The 18,886-nt window shown below is 46.7% G+C and overlaps 1 protein-coding gene across 5 annotated transcripts in view; it reads right to left on the bottom strand.

Moving 5' to 3' along the window:
• Etv6 (ets variant 6) overlaps nucleotides 1-18,886 on the bottom strand; it is a 234,459-nt gene that overhangs the window by 58,017 nt on the left and 157,556 nt on the right. The gene's annotated exons all lie outside the window — the stretch shown is intronic.

Here is an 18,886-nt window from a genome sequence, read left to right as displayed (position 1 = left end):
CCATTTGAGCCACATACAGATGATCTCTTGTCTGGCTATAGCTATGATCTACAGACATTCATTTACAGAGCGCAACAAGAGTGACCTTCATCCTCATTCTGGATGGGCCAGGAGAGATCCAATCAGTGGGATGGGAGAGAGGCTAGCCTTTGTGCGGCCCAGCTGCCCCTTCCCTTCCCTCTTTATCCTTAGGAATTTAGAGACAGCAAGCTGCCTCTTCTCAAGATGGAGACAGTGCCTGACATCACGGAATCCCAGAGGTGGTGACATGCGGGGACAAGAAGGGTGTGTGTGTGTGTGTGTGTGTGTGTGTGTGTGTGTGTGTCTATGTTTTATTTTGAAAGGGGAGTTTCAACAAGAACTTCATGGACCCCAGGTTGTACCAGGGGTGGGGTCAAAGGAACCTACAATTCTTCAAGGCTTTTCTTGGATGTGTTTTTCGAGAGAGAGAATTTCATTCCAGCCCGTCATGCCTTTCATACGCTCTATTCCTCCTCCTGACTCTAGTTGACAGTGACTCTCTCCAAGTGTTTTCAAAGGTTGGCTGCCCTCTGCTGTGGAATTGAGTGTCCTCTGCGAGGCCAGGCAGCCAGTGCTAACTCAGCATCTGAGGGCCGCAAGACAGACATCACAAGCAGGATGGGGTAATTTTAACGGCATCGCTGACGCTGATGCCTCACGGGGGGTGGGGGTGGGGAACATCACGTTTGGACCAGCAACTTCTATTTAAAGGCATTCGTGTTACACTTTCTGGCATGTGCATACGAGACCGACTTTTCTGTCCCTGACCCATTCCCTCTTTACTCACAGACACTGGAGAGAGAATCGTTTCTTTCCCTAGCTTTTGTCCTTCAGCATGAGAGCTGTGAAGGCTGCTGATGCCCTTGGCTGAAGACTTGTACACAGTGGTAGGAAAATGAGAAAGACAAGCCTCACTCCCCTTGGGCTCAGGGGGCCAGAAGGGAGCCGGGACGCTCCACGTTATGTGGAACACCTTTCTCTCCTGGTTTGCTCATCTGGGATTCTACATCATTTATAGCTTGTGATAAAGGCTGGAGGAGTCCTGTGGGAGAGGGAGCTGATAAGATAACACGAGACATGATTCAACTCATGCTTGGTTTTGTTCGGCAGTAAGAAGAGTCTCAAGGAATACTGGCAGCCCCAGAGTGTGAAGGTGGACTTTCTAGTGGCCAGAGGGCAGGGTATACTTTGTGCGGCTAGGTGGCAGAAAGGCAGGGGACACCAAAAAGAAAGACACCTGAATTCACTGTCTGCCTACTGTCACATGGAGTTTGTCATTCCTCTCTTGGCTGGCCTTGAGCTCACTACGGGTAAGGATGACCCTGAATTCCTGGCCCTCCTGCTTCTACCTCCCAAGGCCTGAAATTACAGGCACGATCTGCCATGCCTATTTTATAGCTAAGAATACTGTGAGTTCTGAAAGGAGATCCCTGTCTTTGGAGCCTGGAGTTAAAGCCCTTTCTTGTGGCCTCTGCTCTGGTGAGGTCTCTCACCAGGCAGCTGTTTATCAAAGCCCACCGTCCACTCTTACTTCTTAACAAGTATGGCTGACTTGGTAGGGAACACTAGGAACTACCACCAGTCAACTTAGAAAATAAAATGCAAAGTCCACTTCCACCGTTTCTGTGACCTACTAGCGTGGACGCTATCAACAACTGAACGGTCCCCAAAGATACCCTCACACGGTGACCCCTGGAGCCTGTGCATGGGAACTTTTATGAGAAACATGTTTGCAGACATAACTTAAGGATCTTGAGACGAGGTCACGAGGGTTCTTCAGGGACCACGACTCCAGTGTCCAGTGTCAAGTATCCTTATAAGGGAACAGAGGACAGGAGGTGTGGCCACGTCCAGACTCAAGTGTTCTGCAGGACTGGGCTTGCTTTTGAGTTTCTTTGCACGGGATCTTTTTTACCCACATGATGAAATGTCTTTGTCTTTATTCAATATTTGTCACTTTCTCTTGAGTTATTTTTTGTTGTTTCCTTCTTATTTTACCTTATTTGCATTTTCCACTACTCTTCAAAACCTGGTCTTCAGTATCCATTCTTGTGTGCTCTTACCAGCTCATGTCCTACCTCTGACTTAGCACTATCCCTGCTTCCCCCTCCCATGTTGTACTACTTTCATAATGTTTGTGCTCACATGGAAGGAGACGGCTGCTGTGAACTGTTTAAGATGCTCTGGAACGCCTGTTGTCTTATGAAGAGCTATTATCCTGCTTCTCATTTTCCTCTGTCTTATAAAGTGTGTTTGAGTCTCACTTTTCTACCGTTCTCTCTCTTTTTTTTCTCCTTTAAAACCCAAGTTAATCTTTCTGGGTTTTTAGGAACTGACTTACTTTCAACTTTACCTAGCTACTCTTCTATTCAAAGATGGCAGCTAGCATTCTGAAACCACTTGGCTCTCTGTTCCTTGGGGAGTTCTTTCCCAAGTCACTCCTCTGCTACTGTGGAAGAAGGTGGTAGCCAGCCACAGAGTTAGCAGGCACCAGGGAATCCTGCATCTTGCTGAGTCTCAGAGGCCACTTATAGGATTGGTGACAACTTCTTGGTTATTTTGGGTTTTTCTTGTCCCCAGGTTTATCCACCGTCTTGGAGACTCCTTGTTACTGAGTTTTAAGTATTGTCCCTGGGTTTTTGTCTTGCTACCATATCGCTGTGCTCTTATAGGAACTTGAGAGAATTATGCTGTCATACATCCCAGACTATCCCATAATACTTTCTATGTGAAAGGACTGCACAGCTCTGGAGTCTTACTAGACAGAAGGTAAGCTTCTTTCACCTGTTGGTAGGCCACTGCTGGATTTTTTTGACAGTAAGCAAAAGAAATATAATAGCTAATCTGAGGGGTTTGAGGTCACACCTGTGTGGCCCAGAGCAAAGGAACCTCCATCCTGAGAAACAGGGATAGGAGAAGTAGACAGGACTCAGACGCAATGTGTGTCAAGCACAAGACTCCGAGGCACACAGCACTGGAGACCCAGGACACAGGACTACAAAGGACCTGTTTCAGTGAACATAGACTCTCCCATCATAAGGAATTTCTAAAACAACAAGGGCCTTGTAGATCCTGTCACTGTCCTTCCATGCCAGAGCTGTAGACATCTGAAAATTTCACAAGAATGTGACCCATGCGGGCTGTGGGTGGCACACCTCAGCAGTCCTAAGTGATGGTGAGGACCTCTGTGAGTGGCTCTTCCTCAGGAGCAGTGACAAGCCATAGTCTCAGATATAAGGAGATTCAGTCTCCAGCTTCTCTGTCAGCAGCTGCTCTCTGAAGCGGTCCCACAAATCCAGTGAGGCGATTAGCAGCAGGGCCTGCGGGTACCCTACTGCCTTGTTAGCCCCAACCCTGCTCTCCCCCTTCACCTCTCCTTTCTCATTAGGCTTCTGTCTTTTTGGAAGACCAGACTCACCCTTGATCCGCCAGTCTTATCACTGAAGAATTGTGCCCTACTGATAATTTTTTTAAATGTCTTTTTAAAAAAAGAACACGGTCCTTGGAAACTTTGCAAGAAATGTATCGATCTGAAATACTCAAGCTGAATTATTGAGCTTTGGCAGAGGAAATAAATCTTTCCCATTCCCCAAGCCTGCTGCCAAGTGCAGCTTCCAGGAAGAAATGTCCGTCCTTTCTGGAAATGAGGCAAAAGGCAAACATTCTATCACTCTCCCCTGACCCCACCCCTTCACTTGCAATTCACTGACAAAAGCACTTTGCGATACATTGCTCATTTGCCCGAATAGGCATCCGAATTAGTAATGCCTGGCTGAGGCAGCTTCCTAAATAATCAGGCCTGATCGTTTTTGGCAGACCCAGGGGCCTGTGGAAAGCAGGCTTGCAGCACGTCATTGCATTCGATGTGTCTTCCGGTTTTAAAATCAAAATTCCCCCCTACACACCTGGATGTACAAGGGGAAGAGAACATGCTTACTACTGTCAGAGATGAACCAAACCAGGAGCCAGGGCTGGGCTTGGGTGGGGGGTACCAGCATTCAGGGAAGGGGACTTAGACTGTGGTGTTCGCAACACGGGGCAGGATTAGCGCTCAGACTCCTGACATCTGCTGTTTCTTTCAGTTCAGCTGAGTGTTCGTCCCACCTGGCAGCGGTCCAGGGGAATTCCCACCATCATCAGCTGAACACAGTGTGGTCTAACTGCACAGCATCCATCTACCCACAGTTCCCTTCACTGGCTCCTCAGCCCATCCATCCAATGTCTAACATGGTGCTCTGTGCCTTGGGCTAGGGGTGGGGGCGGGGTGGGTATCAAAGGGAATGATAGCCAGTCTGGCTGGGAAACGGGGGATGTGGAGAGGCACTTACAAGTCTGCATTAGAACCGGGCCAGGGTAGCCTCTGAAAGGAAGGACAGGGTGACAGCTTGGCAGGCGCGGGTAGTTTGGGAAACCAAGCAGTATGACAGTTGTTACACAAGATGCGTGCGTGCATGCGTGTGTGTGTGTGTGTGTGTGTGTATGTGTGTGTGTGTTTTGAAAGGGTAGGGTGGGAGGTGATGTCTCCGTGCTGTCACTACAGTTCATTGAACATCATCTATCTTGAATGTACGTCTAGACAAGCACTCACCGTCACCCGTGGCCCAGTCTCAGAGAAGGCCAAGCCCATGCTGTCAGTGGCCAAGGTCCCTTTGCTTTAAGGCAACCTTCTACTCTCTGCTACGTGCCTTTCCAGTCTGTTGGCAAATACTGTTGGCTCTGCCTTTATTCCGAATACAGATCCAACAGCTTCCTTCATTCCCGTTGCTTCCTTCCATCCTCGTCCCAGGCACTGTTGGCTCTCTCATAGACCCAAACTCGTCTCCCAGCTTCCATCAACGTCCCCCTGTAGTCTGTTCTCAGAAGAGCTGCAGAGAAGCCCCATGTGTAAAGGTACTGCTCCTCTATGTCACTCAGAGTTCACGTCCAAATGATTGCAGCCTGACATGCTCTGACCCCACCCCTCCTCCTGCCTGCCTCCTCCTGCCTGCCTCCCTCTGCTTTGGTTCTACTGATGCCCACACCAGACAGAGTCCTATCCCAGGGCCTTTGTACTGGCGACTCCTTTGGGACTCTCTCACTTCCTTTAAGCTCTTAACTTTCCATCCAAAACAGCCAGCCTGTATTCTCTGACTTCTCCTTCTCTTCTTGCATTAATTATTCCATTAATTTCTCTTTCTAGCAGTTCCACTGCTTGTCTTGTTTGGTTGGTTATTCACTGTGTGTGGAGTCAGTTAGATATCAGGTTTTTCCATCAGTCACTATCATTCTCCACCTTATTTAGAGACGAGGTCTTTCCTGCGCCTGACTGGCTGGTGAACCTTAGGGAATCTGTCTCTGCCTTCATGTTCTCTCTCATGCCTTCCCCGTCATGGGTGCTAGGGATATAAACTCAGATCCTCATGTTTGGATGCTGTACAGCAGGTACTTTGCCTACTGAGCCATCTCCTGAGCCTTGTCTTGTTTATTAGTCTTCGCCAGAATGTAGGCAGCCTCTGCTTTCCTCCCCGCTACACCTCCAATGCCTCAAGCAGTTTCTGACTCACTTCAGAGACTCAACAAATATTTCTGAATGAATGAGAAATTATCCCATACAAAGGAGGCAGGGTAGCACATTGGTCAGGAGTGAGGTCCTGAGCCAGGTGTTCTGGGGCTTAAATCTTGGCTCCTCAACCTGCTAGCGAGCTGCATGACCTTTGGCAAGGTACACGCTCACGTGGGCCTCAGTTCCCTCAATGATAAAATTGGGACAGTAACTGACCTTCATCAGGGAGCCATGGGATATGTATAAAGCTCTCAGAGCACAACAGAACCTGGCATGGATTGAGAACTTGAGACACAGTGGCCATTATTAAGAAGAGCCTTGTCTGCTGTCCTGAGTTTAGACTTTATCCTAAGGCTACGTGGAGTCACTGACGGATGTTAAAGGAGGGAGTAACATAATCAGATATTGTTTCAAAGGATCGTTCCAGATATGCAGGGGAGAATGAATCACATCAGGGCAAGGCTGCTACGAGGAGGAGAGCGAGCAGCTAAGAGGCTCCTGCAGAAACAGAGATGACAGACTTTGTTAACATGAACGGAAACAGAAGGAACGAAGAAGGGGTGGACTCAAGGTATCACAGTGGAAGAGGAGATGAAAGCAGAGCAGGAACTCAGTGGGAAGGAAGCAGCTGATGACAGAACCCAGGCTTCTAGAGTTTTCTATGCCAGGCCATGGGGACTGGGGGGAGGGATGTGGAAAGATTTGTCCTTTTTCTGTTGACATCCAGTAAAGAAGGCAGTCATATCAGTGTGTGTCCTTGCCTAGTCATAGACCTGAGTCATAGATACAGTCAGTTTTGGGTTGTCTCCATCATACTGATTGCCAACGCCATTATAATAGATGGGTTTCCCCCAAGAAAACATTTAGGGAGTGAGCTATATATAAAAGGTGTATTCAGAGCTAAAAGCTGGCCCAAGTTCTTACTAATTAGGTGACTTTACAGGAAGTCACTTATCTCCTTCCCTTCCTGGTCCTTACCAGGAAATAGGAATAATCTTGTCCATTCTGCTTCCTCTCCTGGCTAATGTGACGTCAGCCAAGATCAGGTGTGTGAATGCTCCCTAAGCCAGAGTGCTGCCATCATGCTTGTGATTTGGGTCTAAGGAGTACATCCAGGAGAAGGCTCTGGTAGGTAGAGAAGAAGATAGCAGGAGACAAGTCGGAGGAGAGTGGAGTTATACGTCAAGGCAGAGTAAACCGCAGGCAGGAGTCAGAGAGGAGCGTCAAGACAAAGAGGAACTGGGTATGCGTGCTCCATGCATCTAGCCTTTGGTGACTAGAATCAGCAGAGGACACAGCTACAACTATCTGAGGAGTGAGTGGGAAATGAGGAAAGCGGAAACATGCGGCTGTGTGAGATGGCAACGGGCACCGTGGAATCCAGACAGGTTTCTTGGACGATGGAGAGAGCTAGGTGCAAATGACAAGGCTGACTACAGAGGGAGAATGGGGTTAGGCAGCGGGGGAGTTCTGCTGTGGAGCAAGAACTCAGGAGAAGACCCTCTGGGTTCAGGTAGTGAAGCCCACTTGCACTGAGATAGAGGAGGCAGTAAGGTGAGCCAAGGCCAAGGACAGAGCTGGGGAGAGCCCGCTGAGCACTGGCAGGCAGTGAGGCTAGCTAGAGTGCAGAGATCCTGGTGGGACTGATGAGACAGAAAACATGGTGTCTGCGCGCAAATAACTCCAGCGAGTGGGGCAAACCTGTCAGGGAACCCCAAGGCTTGATGATTCCAGGGTCACCGATGGGAAGAATCTTGTCAGTGCTCTCTCTGTTAGACAATTCTACACTCTTGTGGAAGTGACGTTTCAGACTCAGAGATACTATACTGTAGTTGGCGTAAAACTAAATGCATGCCAATTATTCACAAAACAAAACAAAACACACTGTGTTGTCTGGAGAAGTCTTTAGGAATCAATCCTGTTGTTGTTTTGGTTAGAAAACTTCATGGCTACTACTGGATAAAATAAGCCTTTTAATCTTTATTATTTGTGGTGCTGAGGATTGAGCCCAAGGTCTTACACGTGACAGGCAAGCACTCTACTACTGAGCTACACTCCTGAGCCTCTCTAAAAATTTATTTTGAGACAGTTTTAGTAAGTTGCCCAGGTTTATGATCATCTTATATGAGACTCTCAAGAATCTAGGATTATAGACATATCCCTGGCTGAAAGTTATGTCCCTTAAACAGACCTACAACATTCTAACCTGATCCCTCCAGGCACCTTTCTAGATTTTTCCCCAGCTCTTTATCATGCTTGGTCTGGTCCAGGCTTTCTCCTCAGCATTCCTTTGCTTTCACACACGCTCTACCTGGCTTCTCCTGCATCTCTGCCTGCTGAAACGTATCCCTTCAACATGGGATGTGTGGAAGTGCGCATGTGTGATTGCATGCATACACTTGCCTGTGAGAGTAAGTATAGTGGCCACGGGCTCTGGGGTTACGGCCACATGGCTGTGCCCAGCCTTTTTATGTGCTCCTGGGGACTCGAACTCAGGTTTTCACACTTGTACGTCAAGCATACTTAACGACAGCCCTCCCCAGCCCTCCCTCACCTCTCTCTTGTCTAAGGCCTATAACTGAGGTCACCTTTAAGAAGCCTCCATAGTGACGTCCTTCCTGCCTTGTTTCCAGTGCACTTGGTAGTGTGCATGATTTCTAGAACAACGTGTTGAAGCTGTCGGTGTGTTAGTGATTTATCTGTCTAGGCAACAAGCGTCAATTAAAACACCGTTTATGCTCTTGTCCTAGTTGGATTTGGTCAACTGGACACATGCTAGAGTCATCTGGGAAGAGGAGCTTCAATTGATAATGCCTAATCAGATTGCTTGTAGGCAAATCTGGAGATTATTTTCTTCATTTGAATTTGATGTGTGAGAATCCAATTCACCACTGGGCAGGTGGTCCTGGGTAATATAAAAAAAAAAAGCAAGCCCAGCAAGCCAATAAGCTATGTCTCATCATGGTCTCTGCTTCATTCAGTTCCTGCCTCCGGGTTTCTGCCTCAAGTTCTTACCTTGGCTTCCCCTGACGATGGACTGTACTGTGGAAGCCAAATAAATCCTTTCTTCCTCAAGTTGCTTCGGGTTATGGCGTTTTATCAAAACAAGAGAAATATAACTAAAGCGAAGAACAGGTTTCAGTAAGGACCTGGGCGCTTGAAGTTGGCATGCGGCTGGTCGGGACTAGTGCAGCCACTGAAAAGTGTCAAAGAACTATTCAGCAAGTAACCAGGTATGGTGGCAGCATGCCTGTAATACCAGCTACCTGGGAGGAGGCTGCAGCAGGAGGATTAGAAGTCCATGGTATGCAAGTGGAGGTCAGAGAACAATGGCAGGAGTTAGTTCTCTGTTTCCACCATGTAAGTCCCAGGGACTGGACTCAGGTCACCAGGCCTGGGGCAAGGGCTGAGTGGTCTCCTCGAGTACTAGAGCTGAACACATCTTATACCTGCCATATGTTTTAATAGAAATCTGATTTATACATTGCTATGTGTCAGACTATCAGGGGAAATTAGTTTACAGAACTGTCACACACAAGTCCCTCTACCTACCAGAGCCTTCTCCTGGATGTACTCCTTAGACCCAAATCACAAGCATGATGGCAGCACTCTGGCTTAGGGAGCATTCACACACCTGATCTTGGCTGACGTCACATTAGCCAGGAGAGGAAGCAGAATGGACAAGATTATTCCTATTTCCTGGTAAGGACCAGGAAGGGAAGGAGATAAGTGACTTCCTGTAAAGTCACCTAATTAGTAAGAACTTGGGCCAGCTTTTAGTTCAGGGCCCAGCAAACATACAAGACTCCCAAGACCATTGGTCTGTGTCTTTCTTTCAAGAGGATGCTCCAGAGGCAATTATCCCATTTACACGGGGAACAAGTCACGGTAAAAGTCAGTCCCCTCCTCTTGAGGAACACTGGATACAGAACTAGAAACCTTTCATTGAATGAGAAACATGATGGTTCTTTGAAATCACCATAAAACACCAGTAAGTGTAAGGCAGATATCCCAGTTTGTGGCATGGCTTGACTTCTCCAGCCAGCTGTGGAAACTGATGAACCAGGAGAGAGGAAGGCACACCCATTTCTGTTGCTCTAGGTCTTCGCTTCCTTCTCCTGTGGGATCCTGTTGGCCTAAGCTCTTGGTTTTCTAAACCCAGACTGCAGAAGCCATGCCAGGACTATGCAACCGAGCCACAGCTTCCTCCTTGGCTGGCAGTTTGATGTGCACTTCCTATGAAGGCTTGATGCCTTCATCATGTGGCATGGGAGAGGGTGGGAGAGGGACCGACCACAATGAACATAGAAAGACCTGAAGCACTAACTCTGAGGACTCGGAAGCACAGCAGGTAGATGCTAAAGGACAACAGCTCTGGGGTAACTGTGTCAAACTCAACACGCTGGGCTAAGGTACAAAGAGTAAGAGTGGAGAGGGCTCGGAGTGATGTCTCACACTTTGGTAAATGTGTTTATGTCACTTATGTCTGCGACCACACTTTAGAAGGTAGATTTTGGAGACTGGAGAGATAGCTCAATGGTTAGGAGCACTCGCTGCTTTTTACAGAGGACTCAGGTTTGGTTGCCAGCTTCTGCACTGGGTGGCTCACAATCAATATTAGCTCCAGATCTAGGATCTGACCTCTTCTGGTCTCTGTGGTGCACAAACATATTCATTCATTCATTCACTCTCTCTCTCTCTCTCTCTCTCTCTCTCTCTCTCTCTCTCTCTCTCTCTCACACACACACAGACACAGACACAGACACAGACGTGCTCGTGCACACACAAACAAAATTAAAAATCTAAAAACCAAAGTAAACTGATTCACCTTCAGATTTGAGATCAAATCATTTGTATTTTTTACCCCATTACTAAAAAGGTGTATTTTTTTTTTTAAATAAGGGTTCAATCGCAAGACCAAGCAAGAATGGATAGGACATTCTGAATTGGTGCAGCCATAGAAAAATCACGGCGGGCACATACTTGAACTCCTTTAAAGAGGATTTGAATATAATAAGACTCTTAACATGAAAAAACTGGATTGAATACACTTTCAATCTCCCTTGATTCATGAGTGGGCAAATTGAGGGTCTTATAGAACTTTGGGGTCACCATTACACACATCAGCTGTCACTGTACTGGTAACATATATAATGTGCCCGTTAATAATAGCTTTACAACTCAGAAAATCAGATAATAGTGGTTTTACTGTAAGTGGGATCATGACGGTTAAAAGAATCAATGCATTTTCCAAAAGAGCCTAAATCATTTCTGGGAAATAATTCATGCTGCGTGAGAACTGGGTGAAATCTGCAGGGAAGTTCTTGGTAGTCCTTGGAAGGAAGGTGTTACATAATAATTGTAAGCTGTTCTTCAAGATCAACTTTGCACTTTCTACGTGTATTTCTTTGTATTATTGGTGTTAATCCTGTGCTCAGAGCCCCACCCACTAGCCATCCAGGCTCTCCCTAAATGGAGTAGAAGGTTTTCCCAGCTATTCCCAAACTCGAGATACAATATGCACCCTGGACAAGCTTATCGTAACAAGTCTTTTCAAGGCTGAGTTCAGGAGTGTTATTTGCAAACGACTTGGGCTGGCTTTCGGGCTCTTGGCTCTGAGGGAGGATGGATAGGAGAGAATGATCCAGCAAGCAATGAAGCGGGCAGGGGCAGACAACACACAGCTTGGGAGCCACACTCTACACTGCTTCATTACAACACGAAACCTATTTTGTTGCCTATGAGTCCACTGTGAGCCAAAAAGAAGTTAGTTCACTTCTCTGGCATCTGGGGTCCGATAATTCTGAGTCATGGCCACATTAACTCGCTACTGAAAGTGCAGGAGCTCAGCAGCGTGGCCAAGCCCTGGTTCATAGTGTCTGGAACTACCGGGCAGGGAAGAAGGTCTGCCAGCTCAGAGCAGAGGGACCTGGGTGTGTGTGTGTGTGTGTGTGTGTGTGTGCGCGCACACTCTCGAGTGTGTGTTTCTTTTTAAAGCTGTTACTTTCTCTGTGGAATCCAATTCTCCTCAATAGGAAGGATGGAAAATTCCGATTTCCTGGTTCTCTCCTATAACAATGAAGTGTACTGTCCTTGGAGGGCAGGTTCCCATGGCTGTTGGCTCTGCTGTCACGAACAGGCTGAAGGAAGGAGGCACTCAGCAAAGCAAAGGCCATCAGGGTAAACTGAGGCTCAGACGAACCTCACTGACAGGGCTCCCTTTCTTGGTCTGCGGCCTCACGGCTGGTTTCCTGGGCCTGCTGAGTGCTGGGAGATGCTCAAGTCACTCCAGGGTCAGGAAGTTACTATGTTAGGAGGATAAAGATTAGAGGGGTCCCCTATGAAGCTTCAGGGCTCATTTCAGTTTCCCCTGTGGTGAAGAAGCAGGCTCCAAACTGCATCCTATCCCAATACAGCCCCCAGCAAGGAAGAAATGAAGCCCTCAAAACCTTCAGGCCTTTGCCCCACCCTTCCTGCTGCTTTTTAGCTCACAGGAGCCTTTTGTTCTAGTCCCAGGAATGTGTGCTCAGTAGAGAAAGTGTGGTTTCTGTGGTAGCTGGGAAAGAACACTGAAGGAAAGGAGAAGAGAAGACACCCACCTTCATAAAGTCACCCCTCTACCTCTGAGTGTCCCCCACAAACCATCAAGAGCGAGACACAGAAAACAAGCCCACTAAGGTATTAAATGGGGAAGGTAAAATGGCTTTGCCAAGTTGGCTTAAGTGACTTCTTTGGGAAGAAACTGAAGATTTTTTTTCTTTTATCATCTCCTAGGTGAACCTGCACGTATCCTGACTTAGGAGACATCTCAGAGCTATAATAGTTAGTGTGAGGACTTAGAGGGGAAGGACATCACCGGCTTTCAGGTGGTCATGTGAGCATCGTGCAAGCCCAAGCCTCTGAAGAGAGTGTGGACATAGCCCAGTTTTTCTAGACAGCCGGGAAAGTATCCATAACAATTGGGGGGGGGCGCTAAAAATATTCCGAACAAGTGGCTCTTTATAAACAAGTATCGCATTCCATGTAAACTAGTTTGTGATGTTACATAAATTTTATGTAAGAAGAAAGCCAAACTCAAAATGAGTTAGCATTAGGAGATTTTTCTAGCTCCACATGGGTGATTGCAAAACGAGACTTTCAGCCAGGGTCAGCCTTATGCAAAATTCTGAAGGAGGCAACTGAATCTCAGCTTTCCAGTTCTCTGCCCTTTTCTCAAGGACAGCACCTGGCATCAGGGAATGAGATGTCTAGATCAGGCAGCTCTGTTTTAAATCCCAAGTCCTGTTCCTCCCTGGCCGATGATCTGGGCAGGTCACCTTATTTCATTATATGTAAAAATACATGTGAGCTCACAGGACTGTGGTGAAAAAAATCGGCCTCTGCTGCGAGGTGCTGTTCCTACCTGGTACTCTGAGATGTTCTTTCTTTCCTATTTCCTGTTCCATGACCCATTTCCCTCCCCAGAACCCAAGGAGTCTCCTTGATCTACATAGCCGCATTTCTTCTCTCCACTGACGTCCATTAAGATGAACTTCCAGGAAAGGATCTAAAAATGATTAATGTTCTAATGCAATGACTACCAATTGCTTAATAAGCCAACTCCTTGGCCCTTGCTGTACTCTGTGTGTGTCTGTGTGTGTACGTGTGTGTGTGTGTGTGTGTTTGCGTGCGCGAGTGTGTCTATATGTATTATGAGTAGGTGTGTATATACCGCATGTGAGCACGGGATGTGTGCCAGTGTCAGTGTGGGGACGGAGAACAACCTCAGGTCCTGCTCCTCAGGTTCTATCTACATTGATTCCCGAGACAGTATCTTCTTTCTGCCTTGGAGTTTAGAGTAGGCTAGTCTGGCCAGCCTCTGAAGTCCCAGGACCCAGCTCCCTGCCTTCCCAGAGTTGAGAGCTGTGCACTACCCAGTCCCATGGTTTTTTCAGTTTGCTGTTTGGTTTATATTTGGGGGCTGGTGATAGAATTCTGGTCCTTGGGCTTACAAGACAAGCACTTTACTGAGTCATCTCCTAGCCCCTATCCCGTAAATAAAATTCACATTCAATAATGAACTTCTTATGGTAGAAATGTGGGCACCAAAGGAAGAGCTGGGAATATTCTGAAGACAGCAGGTTTCTATGGAAACTTTTAAGGTAGACAGATAAGCAAATTCTTTGGATAGCAGGGTCACCACAAAATGCTTAAAAAAGGCACAGTTTCTTGGAATTATCACTGGCCAAGGCTAAGAGGTCTCTCTCTTCCCCATTGATTGCCAAACTCTCTTTTCATAAAAATAGGGTATTTCTTGGTTTTTAGTTGGATCCTAAATGAGACTGATAATACAGACGTCACGACAGTCTGAGGGAGATGAGGCTGACATCTGTCTTTCAGAAATAATTTCCAGGAAATTGTCAGAGCTGGAAAAAGCCACAGAAGAGAACCAGGAAGATCCACGTTCACTTTGCCACAGTCATGTAAGCACCGGCTCAATACAAACTTGCTGAAAATGGTGTTTAGAATTGGCAAAGGCTGTTTGGGGAAGGGCTCTGTATCCCTGGTGGCCATGCCCCTGCAGCATGCTTGCACCGTGCAAGGCCTGGACGACGTGCGGTTCTACCCAAATCCCAAATTCTATTGTAAATCAATGAAAGCAGCAGCAAAGAAAAAAACCTAACTTGAAATCTTCTGGAAGTTGTAGGCTCTTCTTAAAGATGTGCTTGAACCACTTCTACATGGAGAAGAAAATCTGACGTGGCGCTTTCTCACTAATTGTGGTAGTCTTAACATATTGTCAGATCGGATCTTCTGAGCTAGAATCAGGCATTTTTAAAAATTGTGGTCGGTTCGCTTAAACCTATGGCTCTCAACAGGAGAGTCATGATCCCTTTAAGACCATCAGAAACATCAGATATTGAGGTTATGATTCATAACAGTAGCAGCATTACAGTTATGAAGTAGCAACGAAAACAATTTTATGGTTTGGGGCTAACAGCAGGAGGAACTGTATTCAAGGGCTACAGCATTAGGAAGGATGAGAACCACTGCCTGAAATTTCTTCATGCTTTCCTTTCTGTTGCTTTTCTTTTAACAGGGTACCATGTAACCCAGGCTGGCCTCAAGCATAAGTAGAGACTGGCTGTGAACTCCTGATCCTCCTGTCTCCTGTCCTTAAATGCCTGAAGTCCATAGTGTGCCACCATACCTAGCGTTGTTTTTCTCCCCGTTGACATTTAGAAAGCATGAGTCTTGACGCACTGATGCTTTTCTAAGCTGCAGAGCCACTGACACCCATAGATACTTGCACGTGCACCCTCCATCCTTGGCGTACATAAGCTACCCATGTCCATCCAGGTCCTCAGAAGTGCATCAAAATGGCTGCCCTTCTTGTTCTAAAGATGTGGCTTTTGAGTTGGCTTCATGATCTAAATTCAGTCCCTGCAACACACAATAGGAGGAGAGGGACTCCTCTGAAAGCTGTCCTCTGACCTCCACCTTGGCGCTTGTGTCCATGTTCACACATGGTGCATGCACACACACACACACACACATACACACACACACACACACACACACACACACACACAAACAACCACAACAGCATCATCAACAACAAAACCCTTAAAAATGTGGTCTTCTTCCTGGATCTATAAGAACATAGACCCAAGGAGCTACTACGTCAGTTTCAGCCTCAGCTGATTCTTGCTGTAGACACTAGAGTGCAGAAGGAATTAAAGGAGCGGAGGTGGGGCTCACTAGATACTCAGGACCACCTGGTCAGCACTTTAACTGTTCTAGTCCATTACTAACTTCTAGCAAGAGGCCAAACTAGAGTTTTTAGGTGAGCAGTGGAGGCTGGAAGGGTCTGCAGACGTGAGGCAGAGCAGAATGGACAGCTGCAGGTCACAGTCCTGCCTAGCACAGGGGGGAGGGGGCAAGAAGAAACTGAACTATGGCAGAGTGGGTTCTACTGAGCCATGTGTGCATCTAAGGCTTCGGTGTCTTATTAATAAAAATTAAAACCACCCAGGAAGAAGACATTTGTAGCTGAAGCTGGTTACAGAAAAGCACCTTAGGTTAGACGGTATCCATGTGATGGGGATAAGCCATTACCTTAGATGACTCCCAGCATTCCACTCTCATCAGACCCACGGGTGTGGCTCAGGTGGAACACTCTGGCACTGGACTCTCATCTTACTAATCTCCCCCCTCTCAAATCCTCTTCAGTTCCTTCCCACATTCTCCTTCTCCTTCCCCCGTTCCTGTGTGTCTCACCTTCAGGCACTGATAAATCCTCAGACCTCCGGATTCTCTGCCCAGGCTTTTCTCTAGTCTCCATTTTCTGACCGCCTCCTTTCTTTTTACTGTTATCTGTCTGTCTGCTCCCGTCTTCCTTGCTGAAGTTCTTCTTTGTTTTCTATACTATTTGGTCAGAATTTCTTTCTCCTTATTGTATCCCAGGAGGAAAATGGGCAGTAGATGGGGCAAGGTGGTGATGGCTCAAATTACGGGGAAAAAGAAATGTACGTAAAAACCAAAGTCGCTCATCTGGCAACCAGTGTCTAGGGTCCATTCTCACATCCCACCCAGCTAAGAGTTGGGAATGAACTGGGTGCTACTGAGTTACCAAACGTTTGAAAACAATTACATTTATTGCCATCCTTTCCTCCCCCTAATCTGTTGAAAACTCCTGAGATGCCCCAACTCCTGAGATGCCCCGCAGGCATTTATTTTCAAGGAAACTATGTGTCCATTTCATGATGCCACCATTGACCTGTGGGTGGATGTGTTGCAGATGCTGACTGGGGAAAGGAACTACAGGGGAGAAATATATCCTCCCCCTGCTTTACAAGAAGGTGTCAATTATGATATGGAAAAAAAAATAGGTCAAATAACTGGCTCCTTAAATTCAAGAATTAACTCCTCTCCCCTCCCCTCCAAAAAAAATTCTTGGGGGGGGGGGGACAAACCAACAGGATTTGATACCACCCTTCTATATATAGCTGTAATTATGTCATCTCTCTCTCTCTCTCTCTCTCTCTCTCTCTCTCTCTCTCTCTCTCTCTCACACACACACACACACACACACACACACACACACACACACACACACACAGACGTATGTATCGCAGACTGGGCTCAAATCTGCCATCAAGCCAAGGATGACCCCTTTGGCTGGCAATTCTCTTGCTTGGACATCTTCAGCGTTGGGATTATAGACCACCCTACCCAGTTAATGTGGTACTGGGAGTGGAGCCCAGGATGAGTAGCACACAAGGTAAGCTCTCTGCCAACTAAGTTCCCAGCCAAACCCATATAATTTTCTCCCCAAAAGGAAATAAGAGTATTTCAGTCCAACCGAGTATGCACGCAGGCAGATGTAGACAGGTGCGTGTTTCAGTGAGCTGGTTGATTTACATAGACCCATTTAGGTGAGGCTTCCTGGCTTTAAATACTGGCTGCTGCTGGCCCCCAGTGTTATTTGGATACTCTTTACATATTATTTTATTATGATGGTCCTTTTCCTTTTCCTCCTCCATCTTTTGAATGCACCAGAAATAAAAATAAAGAGCTCTCCGTTTTGAGTTTTCAGGGCAGGTTGTCAGCCTCATTGCCCTGAGATCACCTGCTTGCTGCCTGATGAGACCTGTCATGGAATCGTCCCCGCCCAGAGCCTCTGTTCCCAACCTGGAAGCCAGACCACAGAACCATTCACTGAAGGCTACTGTATCTTGGTCTCAGCTTCCAGACATTTGGCCCAGGTCTCTCTACCACCATATACCTGTGTATTAATAATGTTAAAATACTTTATTAAAATTCACTACCTCTCTAGTACATTTATTCTCTTCGAAATTCTTGAAGGTAAAAACTCAGCAGATGAGGACCTGATGACCTCAGGGCATGGCCAGAAAGAAAAGCATCTTCCTACAAGCTGTCCTATGACACCCACATCCATGCAAGCTGTGATTTGTGACTAGACGTGAACACTCACAGATAGGCAAATGCACACGGTAAATAAGTTAAACAAAAACAATTAAACAAAGTAGGCAGGTGCCAGTCCCTACAATTTATTATCACAAGCTTGTACGGAGCTGTAAAGAATAATATAATAACCTTACAGTGCATCAATATGGCCCGAGCCACACTCCTTTTGGTGGGTAACTTTATAGCCTAAATATATCTGGCAACTGGAAATCTGGGGGCCTGTGATTATGTCTACATCTTGAAAACTTACAGTGGATTTGAGAAGCTCCAGAACCCCTCCATGATAATCACTCTGATTAACTTCATGTTGGAGTCATGGGTGGTCATCAGCTGAGTCCTCTGATGCTCTCCTTTAGCAAACATGCGCATGACTGGAGAGGTGAGACTTACTTGCAAGTTCACGGGGCTTTGTCAGAGCTGAGCCCAGGGCAATGCTGGGCTACCACACTGCTAAAGGTGTTGGAGTTCCTTAAAGAAAAGAGCTACCTCTTTAATAACTCACTGTATGTCATTTATGCATTTACCATGAGCCCAGGGCTTTGTGCGATGCTACGCTAGCGTGCCAGTAACAGGGAGAGAGTTCTTTGAAGCAAGAGCTACTTACCTCTTACTGTATGCCATCTATGCGTTTGGCATATTTGTAGCTGTCTGCATAAGTTACTGCATGCTATCCATGTGTACATTCTTAAGATTTTATTTTAGATTTACATTATGCGTGTATATGAGTGTTTTACTTGCATGTATGTGTGTATACCATGTGCATGCCTGGTGCTGGTAGAGGCCCGAGAGATCAATGGATCCCATAGAGCTAGAGTAATCGACGGTTGTGAACCACCAAGTACTGCGGGAGCTAACCCTGGGACCTTGTCACAATAAGTGCTCCTAACAGAGGATCCTGCCTCCTCTAGCACACTCTCCTTTGTGTTCTGCTGTTGGGGAAGAAGCCTATGAAGAGGAAGCCCAAGCTCTACCTTGAGCCACACCCCAAATGCCTCCCTAGCTTGTTTTGAGACCTGGCTGGCTCAGACTTGCTTGATAAACCAGGTTGGCCCCACACTTGAGGCAAACCTCCTGTCTCTGCTTCTTGAATGGAAAATTATTATTATTTTTTTATGAGAGCTTATAGTGCTATAAATGACTTCTATGGTAGAGACAAAATAGTGCAGAACTGCGCTGTGGTCCTTGCTGCCTGAGTTCTCACTCAACCACCCTTGGTCAGCTTGCAAGTGTCCTATACACAATTAGAACCTTATTAAACTCTTGTCCTTCATGCTCCATGACAATCTACCTTACCCCAAGTGTGGACAACTGAACCCCCGTTACTAGATTCCGGATTCCAGAACAATGCCTCCT

This window comes from Mus musculus, chromosome 6, assembly GCF_000001635.26.
Source record: "Mus musculus strain C57BL/6J chromosome 6, GRCm38.p6 C57BL/6J".
NCBI lineage: Eukaryota > Metazoa > Chordata > Mammalia > Rodentia > Muridae > Mus > Mus musculus.
The sequence above is the reverse complement of the archived record's forward strand: the minus strand, read 5'-3'. Positions and strand labels throughout refer to the sequence as shown.